We start from the raw sequence: 17,170 nt of genomic DNA, 5'->3' as shown, positions 1-17,170 counted from the left end.
GGGCACGCATGCACACACGCCCGGCGTGAGTTTAAACCACCGGGTCCGGGACACAAACCGCGGTCGACTACGTGGGAGTCCAGCGACATAGCCATTACACTAACTGTTGGTCCCTATGTATACATTTCTATTAGTATTTATTTAGGCGTGGAACTACTGAGTCACAGTATATAAATTTATTCAATTTTATTAATACTACTAAACACTTTTCCAAAGTAATTTTACTCATTCCTATGGTTTGAATGTGTCTGCCCAAAAAGTGTTTGTTGGAAATTTAACTCCCAATGCAACAAGGTTGGGAACCAGAGTCTAGTGATAAGTGATTAGGCCATGAGGGCTCTGCCCTTATGAATAGGTTAATGCCAGTGTCACAGGAGTGGGTTTCTCATAAAAAGATAAGTTTGAGGCCAGTCCTATAGCTAGTAGTTAAGACAACTGGATTCCACATGGGTAAGTATAGAACAAATCCCAGGCACAGTGGCTTAAACATGTCAAGTGCCTGTGTGCACATGCCCCAAATTCTGATAGGATAGAGAAATGGAGGAGAAGGGATTGCAAAGTGACCATACCCATCTAGGGGCTGCTTTCTTTCTCCCTCTCTCCCTCTCTATGAATGTCTCTCTGGTAAGCACAAGTATCCTCTGACAAGTATAAAAAGAAAAAAAAAATTGTTCTAGTCATGCTAGAGCAGGTGGTAAGGAGCCACTACATGATACTGGAGGCATTTGGCCAAGCCCTGAGTTTACTTTCTGGGTCAATCTAAACACACTGGGTACTCCTGTGGGTCTATCCATGATTCTGGGGAGCTAAAAGACTTGGGGGGGATTGTTGTATGGCAAAACTTTCTAGGGGTTCTTGTCTCTCTCTTTTTTCCCTTAAGCACACCAGACACCTGCATATGCCTGTGATCACAGCTAACTGCAGCTAAGGAGGATTTTTGGGGGGATGATGGCCCTCCTCCTCTTGAATGAGTTAAAAAATATAAACTTTGAGAACCAGCAGTTAGCATAATGGCTATGTCGCTGGATTCCCACGTAGTCAACCGCAGTTCGTGTCCCGGACCCGGTGGCTTAAAACTCACGCCAGGCGCGTGTGCGTGCATGCCCAAGATCCCGAGAGAAGAATGGAGGAGAAGGGATTGCGGCGTGACCATCCCCCATGGGAGGTGATTTCTCACTTTCTATCTCTATGTCTCTCTCTGTCTGGCGAGCACACGTGCCCTATAGCAAAAAAAAACTCTCAAAAATATATATATATATATATAAACTTTTAAAATAGGGACCAGCAGATAGCATAATGGTTACATCACTGGATGCCAGTTTAAGTCCTGGACATGGTTGCTTAAAACTTATCACAGGCACATGTGTGTGCATGTCCAAAGTCCCAAGAGGAGAATGGAGGAGAAGGGATTGCAGTATGCTCATCCCCCCGGAATGTGATTTCTCGCTATCTATCTGTCTCTCTCTGTCTCTCTGGTGAGCACACATGCCATATAGAAAAAAAAAAATCTCTCTAAAAAAAAAAACTGTATAGCTCTAACTTAGATAAATTTCTGAAAGGAAAGAAAAAGACAAACTGTATTTAATGAAAAAAGACAACTATCCATTTATCGCCCAGGTTTAGAAACACTAGAGGCTTGAATGATCTTGTGGACAGGAGCAAAACTAAGAAAATTGACTTGGCTATTTTAAGAAAGCCTTCACAATGTGAATAGCTTAGTGCATTGACATTATTTTGATCAGAGGTAAAAAACGGTAAATTTAGGGAACCAGCAGTTAGTGTAATGGCTATGTCGTTGGACTCCCGCGTAGTCGACCGCGGTTCGTGTCCCGGACCTGGTGGCTTAAAACTCACGCCGGGTGCGTGTGCGTGCGTGGCCAAGATCCCGAGAGGAGAATGGAGGAGAAGGGATTGTGGCATGACCATCCCCCCTGGGGGGTGATTTCTCGCTTTCTGTCTCTATGTCTCTCTCTGTCTGTCTGGCGAGCGCACACGCCCTATAGCAAAAACCTCTCAAAAAAAAAAAAAGAAAGAAAAAAATGGTAAATTTAGTTCAGCTATTGGCACTCAGTGATATTCTACTTCAGCAATTTATTTTCTGAAAATATGCTAGACACTATCAAACAATATATGTATTCAGAGAATCATACTTTTCAGAATAATTTTGGTATTTTACCTTGCCAAAATGAAGAGGAAATCATCAAAGATGCCTAAACCGAACTGACAATCCAATTAACAATTTTGCATTTCTTCCCAGTGCATGAATAGCAAAAAGGACAGGGAAAGGCTTCTTGCCAAGGCTCTTTTCTTTTCAAAGAGGGCATTTTTGTTATTTATGCTACACACATCTAGAGACTAATATATAAAATTTAAACGGGCTCCTGTTTGATGCAGAAAAAGAGAAGGGGTGAATGGACAAAGGAGAAAATGACAGCCTTTTGCAATATCCATACACATGAACAGCTTATTCCAAAACAAATACATAAGGGATGAAGTAATTCGTTTCCAAGCCTCACCAAAGAAAAGTCCTCCCTTTGATTTGCATCCTGAGATCTTCTATCCTCCTAAACTTGGCCCAGCAGCCTGGTACTCACCTGTTGCAAAAAGTGCATTCAACACATCTCTGTCCACTGGGCTCCATTTCTATTTATCTGTTACCTTATTTCTTACTCCCACATTCATTACCTCTTGAAAAAATGTTGGCGGAAACCCAAACTTTAATATATCAAAATGATATGTGAAGCTTCTCATTTTAATCTTTCTAATTTTATGTTAAATTACACGTTTTAGAATTTTTTTTATTCTTTTTTTTTTTTGGAGAGGTTTTCGCTATAGGGCACGTGCGCTCGCCAGACAGACAGAGAGAGACATAGAGACAGAAAGCGAAAAATCACCCCCCAGAGCGGATGGTCATGCCGCAGTCCCTTCTCCTCCATTCTCCTCTCGGGATCTTGGGCACGCACGCACATGCGCCCGGCGTGAGTTTTAAGCCACTGGGTCCGGGACGCAAACCACGGTCGACTACGTAGGAGTCCAACGACATAGCCATTACGCTAACTGCTGGTTCCCACGTTTTAGGATTTTTAAAATATCCAATAAATTGTTAAGTATTTTCCAAAAGATAGGTTTTTTGCTATTGAAGTGAATCAGGACATGCCACACCAAAATATGCTACTTTGGCATAAGGATTATTTTGAGCTGAAGACAATTGAGAATCAACAGATGCAGAAAAGGTTCTATGTTCTCCCTCTATTTGCCTAAAATTGGGACATAACTTTTTTATTTTTTTCTTTTTTAAAATTTATTATAATTTATTTATTTACATTCATTCACCGTACATAAATATAGTATATAAAATGAGATTTTTCCATCCAGAATACTTTGTATATTGGCTCAATTCAAGGATATTACCATACATGCTATCAGAGACAGAAAGCGAGAAATCACCCCCCCAGGGGGGATGGCCACACAGCAATCCCTTCTCCTCCATTCTCCTCTCTGGATCTTGGGCACGCACACACACGCGCCCGGTGTGAGTTTAATCCCCTGGATCCAGGACTCAAACTGTGGTCTACTACATGGGAGTTCAACGACATAGCCATTATGCTAACTGCTGGTCCCATTCTATTTCTTATTTCTTATATATTTTGCTTTTTATTTTTCCCCCTTGGTTCCCTACCTCTCACACTCTGCCAATTCTCCCCCTCATCCCACACTGTCTCTAGTATCTACAGTTCCTTTCCAAGATTTTTTTTCACATTTTATTGATTCCCTAAAGATACCTCAATTAATTTAAAAACTTTCAATAGCAAGCATAGCTGATATATACATATCTATGAACACATATCTGACTTTAGGTGTAAACCTCAGTGAGTAAAATGGACATACTATAAAGTAGCACCAAACTTGGGCTGTATAGCTTACTGCAGTCATTAAATAGCTATTAATAGATACTTTAATGCACTTTTAATTTCAAGAAAAACAGTTTTAGTTTTAATATATCAAAATCAAAAAATATTAAGAGAAATTTGCTTTAAACTTTAAGCCAAGGAAAAGGTTAGGATTCAGTTCAGACAGTAGGTAGATGAATCTATCATCAGTTCAAGAGAAGACAAAAATCCTTAAATATGGAATCAAAGCATCAAAGAAAACCAGTAATGTTTCAGTATAATGTCAAAAAATCCTATTTCACTAGTTCAGTCTCATGTGGGAAATTAATCTTTCTTCTATTGAATTTGCAGTTTTACTGTGGTCTGATCTTTCCATTTAAACTGGAAATTAACATTCAACTCTAGACTTGACCCTACCAATTAGGCTGGCCAGTCTCTTGGTTGTTTCTTGTACTCTTATTTCTTTGTGTCCAACTTAGTTTTCCTGGTATAGCACTCCCTTCAGCACTTCTTGGAGAGCTGGTTTGGCGTTAGTAAATTCTTTCAGGTTTTTTTCATTTGAGAATGCTTTTGTCTTTTTTTCCCATATGAAGGATAATTTTGCTGGCTATAGTATTCTTGGTTGAAATTGTTTTTCACTTAAAATATATTTTCCCATTCTTTCCTTTCTTGCATTATTTTCCAAGAGAGGTATGATGTTAGCCTGATGGGATATCCTTTGAATGTAACTTGAGGTGACCAGCAAGAGGAGTGGTGGTTAAGGCGCTGGACATTCCAACATGGCTAACCACAGTTCAAGTCTTGGATCTGGTGGCTTGCTTTCTCACTTTCTCTCTCTCTCTCTCTCATTCTCTCTCTCTCTCTCTCACTCTCACTCGTCAAATTAAAGTAAATGAACAAATAAATAAAGTTAAATAAAAATTAATTCCTAAAAAAAAGTAACTTGACATTTCTCTCTTGCCAATTTTAATATCTTATCTTTGTCTGTGGTTTTGGTCAATCTGGTTATGATGTGCCTTGGAGATTTTTTTGGGTTGATTCTATGTGGGACCCTTTGTATTTCTTTGAGTGTCTCTCTAGGTTTGGAAGGTTTTATTCCAGGATCTCATGCAATAGATTATCAATGCCCTTATTAGTTTCTTCACCTCCTGGGATACCGATGATCCAGATGTTTGGGCATTTAATGGTATCTAGTATTATTTACATGTTATTCTCATTTTGAGGGGTTATTTTATCAGTCTTTTTGGTGAACTTTTCTAGGCCAGAGGTTCTATCTTCTACATATGAGATTCTATCTTCTGCATGATCTAATCTGCTTTTGATATTTTCAAGGGAAGTTGTTATTTCCTGTATTACAGGCTTCACCTCTAACAATTCTGTTTGCCTTTTTTTTATGATGTGTATCACATCTTTCAGATCATGTAAGAACTTCCTCATCTCCTGGAACTCATTGTCTCTTTCTCCTGCATTTTCTGGAGTTCACTGTCTCTCTTCTCTTGCAGCTCAGTTAGCTTTGTCACTATGAATATTTTAAATTCTTTATCTGACATTTCCATGAATTCCCTTGTATTGTCTGTGGAGAAAGAAGAGTTATTCTTTTCCCTTAGAAGAGAGATATTTTCTTGGTTTCTCATATTTCTTGTGCCTCTGCAGTGGTTTCTGGTCATCTGATGGATTGTACATGTTCTCCTAGTTTGGGCATTATATCTGAACATTCAGAGGAGAGGTGACCTGCAATCTCTAAACAGTACTATTTTTCTCCCTTTGCGCAGCTGATTCTTTGGAAATTGAGGTTTAATCTGACCCTAAAAGTGTTCATATATTTGGCTACTGAGCACCTAGACCTGTCTAGAAACTCAGTATGTGGAGGCTGAGCAGAAAAGTGAGAAAGGTAAAAAGAAAAGGAAAAGAAAAAAATTAATAAAAGAGAAAAAAGACAGACAAAAACAAAAAGATATTTTAAGCAAAAAATGAAAACCACGTAGCATGTTCACATACCACATGAATTGGGCCACTCAGAACTCAAATATAGATGGCTGATAATTGCCTTGTCCTTTGGGGGCAGGAGGAAAGGTAAGAATTAGCAAGACAAAAGAGTAGCAGAGAGCTCAGAAGTTTAAAAATTTAAAATAAAAATAAAAATGTATATAGAGAGACAGAAAAATAGGGTGCTCTAACCTGGCTTCTGGCTAGATCTGGAGGGCAGAAGGGTGAGGTCAGGGCAGAAGGTCTTGTGTGGTCCCTTTCTCTGAATGGGGCCACTCAGAACTCAGATATCTCTGGCTGCTGATTGGCTTGTTCTGGCTCCTATCTGGATCTGGGGGGCAGGAGGGTCTTCAGTGGTCCTAATTTCTCAATTAATTTCTTATTTTTGAAGGTGCCTCTGCCTCATACCAGAAATAAAGACTAATATCAAGATGGATAGTCAATAGCATGATGAGTTTGCATAAACAGACTTTGCTAAAATAGCCTTCTCTTTCTATTAGTACCTGCACATACAAGGAATCTTCAAAAGTTCATGGGAAAATGTCCATTATAGAAAAAAAAGAAGGTATACATTTTTAAAAAATTGTAGCAAAATAAACTTATACTTTAATTACATTTTTCATGATCTTTTTGGAGTCCTCTCATATTTCCTACTTACTCCCCCATAATTTATCATCCTTTGAACTCCAAACCACCTTTCCTTTGTTAAAAATGTATATAAGCCCCCTAGCCTAGCAACTTATTTGAACTTCAAATTCTTTTCTATGAACTTTTGTTCATGTAAATGTTATTATGTGCCTTTTTCTCCTACTCAACTGTCTTTTGTTAGTTTAATTCTCAGACCCTGCCCTGACATAGATCCTAAGAAGATAAAGGAAATAATTTTTTTCCTGATAGTATTAATCTATTTACCATTTGCTAATGAAAAATTTTAATATTTGAACTTATATTGGTACAAAAATTTTTGGAAGTCATATGTAGTTTTCCCATTACACGTATTTCCATGAGCTTTTTTTTCTGAAACTTTTTAAAAATTAATTAATTTACATTCATTCCCTGAGCATCATCACAGAATGCAAAATGTGATTTTCCATCCAGAATATACTGCATAGTAGCTTACTCATACGTGTTATTGTCATTAATTTTCCATTTCTAGTTTCATATATATAGATATATGTGTGTGTGTGTGTGTATTACCCCTATTTCGCATTCTCTGCCCTTTCCTACCTTCCTTCCACTATCTCAGTGTCTACAATTGTTTTCCATTCCTTTCCTCCCAACATTTTATTGATCCACAAAATATCTTAATTAATCTAAATACTTTCAATAGCAAATTCAGCTGGTGTAAGAATACCTGTGAATACATGTCTGACTTTAGGCATGAAAACTCTGAATATAATCAATATACTATAAGGTAGCAAGTAGCCGATGTTTTATAGCTTACTATGGTCATTAAATAGGTATTTTTCAATATATTTTTTTAATTTCAAGAAAAGCAGTTTAGCTTTAATAAATCAAAGAAATGCTAAGGAACTTTGCTTAAAACTCAAAGCCAGGAAACAGGTTAGGACTCTGTTCAAATATTAGGTGCATGAACCTATCTAGTCTGCTTTTAATACTATCAAGGGAGGTTTTGACTTCCTGTACTATAGCCTTCATCTCTAACAGGTCCATGTGATTCTTTTTTACAGTGTGTATTTCCTCTTTTAGATCTTGCAAGAATTGCTTCACCTCCTTGAACTCCTTGGCTCCTTTCCCCTGCCTCTTCTGCAGTTTATTGTCTCTCTTCTCTTCCATCTCTGTTAGCTTTGTCACTATGAATAGTCTAAATTCCTTATCAGATATTTCCATGAGTTTCATTGTAGTGCCTGAAGATGAAGAGGAGTTATTATTTTCCCTTGGAGGAGAGGAATTTTCTTGCTTTTCCTTATTTCTTTTGACCCAGTGGTGATTTCTAGTCATCTGATGGATGTTGCAGTTCTTCCTATTTCTTGAAGTTCAATCATTTAGAAGCATGCAGAAGGAGGTGATCTGCAATCCCTCTGTTACATTTTCACTCTCTGTGAATCAGATTCAGTGGGAATAGAGGAATATTCTGACCCTAATCATATTTGGATGTTTGGATGCTGTTCACTTGGATCTGTCTAGACACTTAGTACTTAGAGGCTGAGCAGTCAATGAATAAAGATAAAGGAAAATAATTAGAGAAGAGAAAAGCAGAAAAATAATATAAAAGAGAAAAAATTAAAAATATAATAAAATATTAGATTTTCATTTGAAAAAGTAAAAAATGGAAACCATGCAGCATGTGTACATACCGTGTGATATCAATATTTCACAGCTGAAGTTCAGTATCCATCTCAGGAAAGGACTGGCCTGGATTTGTGCCTTTCCTAAATGGAATGTGGAAAATCATATATTAACACAATAAAGAAAGGGCTTGAGTACCCAGAGAATACTTAACCTTAAAAAACATTTTTTTTAAATTAAAAGTCACAGGGAGACATGAGACAGAGAGATAGAGAGAAATGAAAGAGAAGGAGACAATGGTAGCCCTACCCACTAAAAATGAATCTGGAGTAAGAAGTCTCAGGAAATCTTCATTTTTAGTCAAAGAAATCAATATTTCACAGCTGAAGTTCAGTATCCATCTCAGGATGAGCCTGACCTGGATTTGTGCCTTTCCTAAGTGACAAAGTTTTAATATTATATGCCAACTATGTTAAATCTTTACTTTGGTAAAGCATCCCTAGAATATTCTTGAATATAAATCTCTAGTGTTTCATAACTTTTAAAATATATTTGCCCAAGGGCACACGTGCTTGCCAGAAAGAGATGGGGAGGAAGAGGATGAAGAAAAAAAGTGAGAATGTATTTCTACAAGCAAGGCACATGGTCATACCTCAATCCCTTATCCTCTGTCTCTCTCTCTCTCTCCCTTAATGATTTTGGGTACACACACATATGCAATCTGGATGTTTTTCAAGTCACCTGTCCGAGACTTGAACTATGTGGTCATCCATGTGGGATCCATCTGCCTTAACCATGATGCCATCAGCTGGCCCCATAATATTTTTAATTGCCAGAAGGCATGTGCACTTACAAAAACAAGAGATGGGGAGAGAGAGAGAGAGAACATAACAAATAAGTTAAAAGTGATCAAATGGAAAAAGTTAGTATATTAATATTAATAGATTGTGTATTGCCAAAATGTATATTAGGAAAATGAAGTCTGCAGCTTAAGGCAAAAGCTGGATTTTCTTTTTTGTTTGTTTTTGGAAAGATTTTCTTTTTTGTTTGTTTATCTTATTTGGGGGGTAGGCCCTGGAGGATGAGCAGATTTGAACCTGTTTTTTGTGGCTAAAAGGAAACAACCTATGGGGGGGTGGTTAAAGTACAGCAGAGAGATTTGAAAACTGATGGACCAGTTTTGGAGAAGGAATAGAGTGATTTGTGGTGAAAAGAAGTTGGAATCAAAGGTACGGATCAACTCTGGAAAAGAATCAAGTAGAAATAGGTAGAACCATTTAAAAATCTGGAGAGAGGGGAGAGGAAAAATCATTGAGGTTTCTCTTCTATGCTATAGGAGTTAAAGGATTTGCATATATTGAAATGACAGGGCTGGGAAGAGAAAAGGGCCCTCAAAAGGTAAGTTTTGACACAGCAACCTTATGTGGTGAGCACACATGCCCTTTGGCAATTAGAAAAGGAAGGTTAGTTAGTAGGACAACAAAAAAGATTGCTAACCGAAAATGCTTCATGACTTTCCTAACAACCCAATACATGGTTGCTTAAATTGTGTCATTTAGCTCCAAATCATAAAACACCTCTAAAATCAACTCTTGACTCTAAAACAAAATTATATAACCATAATTTTCAGGCCATTATACAGCATCTAAATAGGGGGAAGTATTAAATGAGAGAGAAAAAACATAAGTCATAAATCTTATTTTTCTCTTTGAAGCATAAACCCTTTTCAATATTACCTGAAACTGATTTACTCAGACATGTAAACATTGTCATATGACAATTCTATTAATATAGACATACAATTAAAATTATCTTGAATTTAACTGTTTGGTTGAACTCATGCATTCATTGCAGAGCAAGTGTCTAGGCACTTAAAAGTCACAAGCTTATACTTAGTAGAAAAGTTGATTTCTATCTATCAAAGTAATAATAGCTTTTTGAAAGAGAAGAATGGATCTAGACAGAAAAGGGAAGTTCTTAGTGATAGAAATTCGGTGACTCCTACTACTTTCCTTGATTTAATAAATAGTACAAATTATGTGTGGAGAGAGGATATAGGTACTCAGATAAAGGAACATCTGCTGCTTTATGCCTAAGACAGGTAGGCATGACAAGAATGTGGAATGAGTATAAAAGCTCCAAAGATGCACTCCAGATATGCATTTGCTCTTTGCCCACATCTACATACACACTGACAAACCAATTACTGACAAGTACAAATTCTGTCGAGCCAGTTATTTGTCACCGTATAGACCATCAACACAGTTTGAAATGAGCCATTTCATTTTACTGAATTCACAGCCTTCATTTACAGCTGAATGCTGCACTATTGTGCATTATTACTGTGCTCAGTAGATTTTGAAAAGTAACTCATGAGAAGATTTTATTTGACTTTTCTAATGAAAGGAAAAAAAATAACCTAATTTAATATTTGCAGGCTATGGGCCATATTCAAACCAAGCATTTAATTTCTAATTACTAGATCCACATACCATTAGACAAATTGTTTCCAAAAGATTAAAAATAAGAAGACCCTCATTTTTATTTTTTTATTGTTTACATGCTTTGTTATAGTGTGCCCATGAAACTCTGCCTCTCATTTTGCAGACTGAATCCTATTTATCCTTCAAGTTCCAAGCTCAATGCAATCATCTCAAAGATCTCCCCACCAATAGATAAGCATTTCTTTTTTTGTTGTTTTTGAGAGGTTTTCGCTATAGGGCACATGCACTCGCCAGACAGACAGAGAGACATAGAGACAGAAAGCGAGGAATCACCCCCCAGAGGGGATGGTCACGCTGCAATCCCTTCTCCTCCATTCTCCTCTCGGGATCTTGGGCACGCACGCACACGCACCCGGCTTGAGTTTTAAGCCACCGGGTCCGGGACGCGAACCACAGTCTACTACATGGGAGTCCAGCGACATAGCCATTATGCTAACTGCTGGTTCCCTAGATAAGCATTTCTTTTCCTCAACATTTTTATATATGAGCTTCAATATCTCTTATGCTACTTATGCTTTCTAGTTAAACTAGTGTGGTATTTTAGAGAGATGCTTATTCTTCCCACTAGCTTTTAAACATTTTAGATGAAGATGACTCACTATTCATGTTTTATCCTACAGTATCTGGCTCAGAGTTTATATCCAATACATCCTTGATAATTATTCACTGAAGAGAAAATGAAATACATTTTATTCTGTGAGAATGAATTTATTTTTCAAATATTTTCTAGATTAGTAATTTGCACTTTGACTTTATGATATATATATGTGTGTGTCTGTGTGTGTATTTAAATCTTCTTTAAAACAACAAGATTTAAGCCAGAAGCCTATCTCCGTCTCATTTTTAGTCATTCTCTAGCCTTCTCACTTGGCCGGCAGCCAAAAGCCCTACTTGAAATCTTAAGCTGCCCGTTGTACATGTTTTGTGTGATGATTGAAGTGGAGAAAGCATGCAGTCAGATTTCAGACATTAGGACCTTTGTGTCACAGTTTAGATTATTTGGCTAGTCGCCTTATGTACATCCTTAACACCATTAAATGAGATCATTTGACTTACCTGTGATCACAGTGACAGGACAGAAGTAAACAGCTCGTTGTCAAACCAATATCTTATCATTGATAATTTTCCAACCATAGTAAAATATCACCTATATGCATATTGAAATAAAATAGCTAATATTCTGCATCTTCATGCTCTTGTATTTTACTTACCTATTTTTTCCTCTGAGATAAAAATATATTGACCTCAAAATGATATTCAAATATTGGGAACCAGCAGTTAGCGTAATGACAATGTTGTTGGACTCCCAGGTAGTCGACCGTGGTTCGCGTCCTGGACCCGATGGCTTGAAACTCACGCCGGGCGTGTGTGCATGCGTGCCCAAGATCCCTAGAGGAGAATGGAAGAGAAGGGATTGCGGCGTGGCCATCCCCTCTGGGGGGTGATTTCTCGCTTTCTGTCTCTATGTCTCTCTCTGTCTGTCTGGCGAGCGCACACGCCCTATCACAAAAACCTCTCAAAAAAAAAAAAAAACGATATTCAAATATTTACCTACCATACATCAAATGCTATTGGGCCTACATTGTCCACGTCTTTGTTCTTTTCCTTTCTGAATTTTAGTTTTACCTTGGAAAGTTATTTCTTTGCATACAATATCTTACCTGACTAAATGACTCCTTGAAGACAGACATGATAGCATATAGATGAAAGGTCTTCAAAAAGTTCCTGGAGAATGACTATTATGAATAAACTATGCATGGATGTCAAAATTCTTGGGCCAAAATAAGCTCATACTTTAATTCTGTTTTCCACGGACTTTTCGAAGTCCCCTTGTACAATTTTTTTGTATGCCCTAGGTGCTCAGAATCTTATTTTATCCTGTTCTTATCTAGAAATAGCTCCTAAGTATTTGCCTATTTAAAGAATGTCTACCTTCAAATAACTAACTTTATGTCTGAAACTATTTAGTGTATTCTTTATTTCATTCATCCATACATCAATTCATTCATTCAGCAAAAATTTATTAAGTACTATAATGTTCTGAGTAATGTTTTAGGAGCTCTGAATGTGACAATAAACTAAACAAAATCCTTACTCTTATAGATGTTGCATTTTAATGAGGCGAGGCATTAAATAAATATAAGTAGATAAATAAATAAATATCAGGTGGTAATAAGTGAAGAGAAGAAAAATAATTCAGGACCTGCCAGGTGGTATGGTGGTTGAGGCAGCTGAATTCCACATGGCCGATTGTGAGGTTCAAGTCCTAAACCTGGTGGCTTGAAAAACATGCCAGGGGCATGTGCGTGCATCCTTAAAATCCCAAAAAAGAGAATGGAGGAGAAAGGATTGCTGTGTGAAAGCACCCCCCTCTGCCTGGGGGATGCTTTCTCATTTTTCTTCTCTCTCTCTCCCCCTTACTTTCTCTCTCTCTCTGTTTCTGGTAAGCACACATGCCCTATGGCAAATTGAAAAATAATAATAATAAATCAGTGTAAATGGAGAAAAAGGATTGATAACATGCCATCATAAAGAGGCTTGCCAGAGTTATCTCTGATAAGATAATATTGGAGCAAGACCAAAAAAAAGTGAGCAAGTGAGCCATGTTTATACTAGGAGTATAACAAGTGCAAAGGCCTGGTCAGAGCATACAGGGTCAATTTGACAGACAGCAGGGAGGCTCATTTGTATGAAGTAGGACAAGCAATTGAGAGACATAAACAGTGGTGGGCAGTTGCCTCAGATGGAGATGTCTGCTTCACTCTCAATGAAGTTGAAAGTCACTAGATTCGGGACAGCATGGCGTGGATATTAAGGTGACTGGATCCCAATGGCTGAGTATGGAGTTCAAGTCCCAGACTCCACGTCTTGAAAATCACATAGGGTATGTCTGTGTATGTGTGTGTGTTTGCGTGTGTGTGAGTGTGCCCAAAATCCAGAAAGAAGAATGAAGAATAAGGGATTAAAGTGTGGTCATCTATCCTTGGGAGTGATCTCTTATTATTTCTCTCTCTTTTTCTCTCTCCCACCCTGTCTCTGCAAGTGCACAAGCTATATTGAAAAAAGAAAAAAGCTCCTAGATTACTTTGAACATAGAAATGACAAACTGACTTATTTTTAAAAACAATTTTATGAAGTATAACCTACATTTAATAAAACGCACATAATTTAAGTGTATACTTGATATTCATATAACTACAATCATAATCAAAATTTAGAATATTTTCCTCACTCTAAAGGTTTCCCTTGTGTTCCTTCCCAGTCTAAATCTATTTCTACCTCTGGCTACAGGCAACTACTGACCCACTTTCACTAAATGCTACAATTGGTTATGGCTTTTTTCTTCATTGTAATTGTTTTTTTAACAGCTTTATTGTAATATAATTCACATACCACACAATTTTCCTATTGAAAGTGTACAAATAAATTGTTTTTTGTTTATTACATTATTAATATTTTAAAAACCTGGTAATTATTACATTATTAATATTTTAATAACCTGGTAAAATATATATAACATAATATTTGCCATTTTAGAATAAAAATATGACAGAATAGAAAGTTCCAGACTTATTCCCTCAAAAAATATCAAATAAACTACATACTAATTTAAAAACTTTATAGAGGGTCCAGCGGATGGCATGGTGGTTATAGTACTGGAATGCTCACATGACCAATTGTGGTTCAAGTCCTGGACCTGACACTTTGCTTTCTGATTCTCCCTCTCTCTCTCTCTCTCTCTTTCTCTGGCAAAACTCATGTGAAAGAATAATAAATTAAAAATAAAATAAATAATTCTTAAAAATTATAGAATTTCTGAAAATTAGTCAAGGATCTATATCAACTAAGTAAATGCCCAATCAAGAAGCAGTCACATTCAAAACAGTGGAATTTCATAACTTATTACTGGCCTTTGTCCCACTCCCTCACCAGTGAGAACAAGGCAGTTAGGAGGAGAAAGAGGCCTAATTCTCAGTCCCCTCCCTCAGAATGTAAATAACAGAATAAAATTTGTTCGCAAAATTCTGACTTACCTGTGAGCAACCTAAAAGACTGATTCTATTTTCCCTGACATGAACCATGGGTGGAGAATAGAGGCTGAAGAAAGCATTAACAGTGCTGTAGCACATGAAAACTGCAGGTGAGATTACAAAGGTTCTTTGGTGAAATGTCTATTCTAGTCTGCTAATTTTTAAGTTGAGTTGTCCAACTGTTGTTGAGTTGTAAGATTTTTGTATGTTTCTAGATACTAGACTCTTTTCAGATAAATGATCTGTAAATGTCTTCTCCCATTTTGTGGATTATCTTTCTTTTTCTTAATAGGGTACCCTTTGATAAACAAATGTCTTTAGGTTTGATGAGTTTAATATACCAATTTTTTTATTTTGTTATTTAAGCTTTCAGTGTCATATTTAAGAAACCATTGCTGCTGGGAGCAGCAGTTAGCGTAATGGCTATGTTGTTGCTGGACTCCCATGTAGTCAACTATGGTTCAAATACCGGACCTAGTGGCTTAAACTCACGCAGGGTGGATGTGTGTGCATGCCCAAGATTCCTAGAGAAGAATGGAGGAAAAGGGATTGCGGTGTGGCCATCCCCCATGGGAGGTGATTTCTCGCTTTCTATCTCTCTGTCTCTCTCTGTCTCTCTGGCAAGCACACGCACCCTATAGCAAAAACCGTTCAAAAAAAAAAAAAGAAAGGAAGAAAGAAAGAAAGAAAGAAAGAAAGAAAGAAAGAAAGAAAGAAAGAAAAAGAAAGAAAGAAAGAAAAAGAAAGAAAGAAACCATTCCCTACTCTAAGGTAAAAAATGTTTACATCGGGGCCAGCAGGTGGCATGGTGGTTAATGGCACTAGACTCCCACATGGCTTACTGTGGTTGGAGCCCCAGACCTGACAACTCTCTCTATATATCTCTCTGTCTCTCCCTCTCCCTCTCCCTCTCCCTCTCCCTCCCTCTCTGGTCCAATTAAAATAAAGTTAAGTTTAAAACTTCTTTAAAAATTCTTTATAAAAAGTTTATATCTATGCTTTCTTCTATAGGTTCTGTACTTTCAGTTATTATATTGAGTTCTATGATTCATTTTGAGCTAATTTTTTTACATGGTATGAGATACAGATCCAACATTATTCTTTTGCATGTTAATATCCAGTTTTCCCAGCACTGATTTTTTTAGCCCATTGAACGGTCTTGGTTCTCTTGTCAAAAACCAGTTGACCACAGATATATGAATTTATTTCTGATTCTCAAATCTATTCCATTGAACTGTATTCCTATTCAGTTTTTACTGCACTGCTTTGATAACTATGGCTATAAGTCCTCTAATTTTGTTTTTGTTCTCCACAATTTTTCTTTGGCTATTCAGAGGCCCTGACACTTCTATTTGAGTTTTAGGATTAGCCTGTCCATTTCTGGGGGAAAAATTTGAATTTTTAAGAAATTACATTTAATCTACATATAAATTTCTTTAGTATTGCCATTTTAGCAATATTGAGTCTCCCAATGTATGAACACAAGATATCTTTCCATTTATTCAAGTATTCTTGAATTCCTTTCAATAATGTTTTGTAGTTTTCAGAGGACATATCCCACATCTTGTTTCAATTTACTTCTAAGTATTTAATTCTTTTCAATGCTATTGAAAATAGAATGATTTCTTTAGTTTAATTTTTGCATTGTTAATTGTTAGCATATGGAACAATACTGATTTTTCTGTATTGATATTTGTAGTTTTTTAAAAACATTTATTTAGTTTTCTATTTATTTGTTGTGATTTTTAAGCCACTGGGTTGAGGACTTGAATGGCAGCTCACGGTTATTTCTTTACAGTCATTTCTGGTTTACCTATAATCATTGTATATCTTTGTAGGGGTAGAGTATGTTTTCTCAAAACAAGCATACAGTGTGTAATCAAATCAAGGATGGAAACATATTCATCTTACTTAACATACATTGAACTTTATATTATGCAGATTTGATCCTTGTTTTACTATATTTTATTATTTGGGAAGAATATTGGATTATCAATGACTTTTTTATTCTGCTATGGTACATCATTCCATAACCTAGTTCACTTTTTTTTTTATTATTATTATAAATTTTTTTCTTTTCTCATCACAACACACATATGAATTTTCCATCCAAAATACACTGTGCATTGGCTCAATCAAGCACATCAACATATATGTTCTCAGCAAATGATTTCCCAATTTTTGTGTCCTGCATACCTTGCCTTTTGTTTTGCCATCCTAGGTTCCCCATCCCCACCCTCTGCCATGTCCCATCTTCCTCCTCCATTGTCCCTGACATTCATGATTGCCCTCAATGGCTTCCGCCCCCCCCCATTCAATTGTTCTACCAATGAACTCAATTAGTCTAAGTATATCCACTAGCTAGCACAGCTGACATATCCTTACACATGTATCCAAATCTGATCCTAGGCATAAACCCCAGGGAGTAGAATGAACATATTATAAAGTAGACCCCAGTTGTGTCCATACAACTCTCTTCAGTCATCAAATGTGCATTTTTTTCCTCCTG

This window comes from Tupaia chinensis, unplaced genomic scaffold (genome assembly GCF_000334495.1).
Source record: "Tupaia chinensis unplaced genomic scaffold, TupChi_1.0 Scaffold144991_2, whole genome shotgun sequence".
Classification (NCBI taxonomy): domain Eukaryota; kingdom Metazoa; phylum Chordata; class Mammalia; order Scandentia; family Tupaiidae; genus Tupaia; species Tupaia belangeri.
The sequence above is the reverse complement of the archived record's forward strand: the minus strand, read 5'-3'. Positions refer to the sequence as shown.